Below are 989 nucleotides of genomic sequence, written 5' to 3'. Positions count from 1 at the left end.
CTGTAATTTTGAGGAGACTCTAATAAATACAGACGTTTTTTATATGTGAATAAAGTACTATGCCGGTAATTAAAGAATACTCTTTTGTATTTTTCATTTCATCATTAGTGGTACTGTAGAGTTTCTAACTTTCTAACAAATTATTGGAGCATCAAGGGATGTTTTTGTTCTGATATACTGTAAAAAACCAGAAACTTCATTTTGCGAGTATAGTAATGTGTACAGTTATAAAGCTCTGTCCAGACTCAAATTTTATTTGACAAAAACATGTGACATGCCTAAATATGGTCATGATGACATCACATCTTACCATATATAGGCACATTATGACTATATATGGGCATACAACAGTTTTTTTGTCAAAGAAAATTTGGTAGTCCGAACAGGGCCCAAGACCTGATTATGGATGATGCCATGGTGTTCAAAAAGGTACTTTGTAGCAGCCGGCAAAATGCAACAATCATACAGTATATTATTTGGCTGAACTAGTGGTAGCCAATGCGTGAGTAATGAACTATAAAGATTATTGTTTTATGAGAGCCTGACCGTTCAGTTTGGCTGTTTGTTTTTTTTTTTGGAAAAGCTTAATTTTTTTTTTCAAATGAGCTTTAAATACTTGTACTGTATTATGTTTGAAATTACCACTTCTCAGGCTTTAATAGAATTGATATACAAGGATACCTGTACTTATTCATAAATTTTAGCTTTTACATAAGGTAAGTTATGGTTCGCTATGAACCATAAAATTAGGACTAGGCCATAGAAAACAAAGGCAACCCACCCTGATTTCACATTGTCACTGTTAAAGCATCACAAACAAACATTTTTTGGGGACCTTACCATGATGTATCTTGCAGTGAATGTTTAATTTTGAATGTACTTTGATCTGCTATGTATTTACTGAGGCATGATTACAAGGAAACAAGGGTGGTTAGAATGACAATAATCAGGCTTTGTAAACTGGGAATAATGAATATATATATATATAT

Source organism: Anneissia japonica, unplaced genomic scaffold (genome assembly GCF_011630105.1).
Source record: "Anneissia japonica isolate Jap-2015-1 unplaced genomic scaffold, ASM1163010v1 scaffold288090_len272316_cov174, whole genome shotgun sequence".
NCBI lineage: Eukaryota > Metazoa > Echinodermata > Crinoidea > Comatulida > Comatulidae > Anneissia > Anneissia japonica.
The sequence above is the reverse complement of the archived record's forward strand: the minus strand, read 5'-3'. Positions refer to the sequence as shown.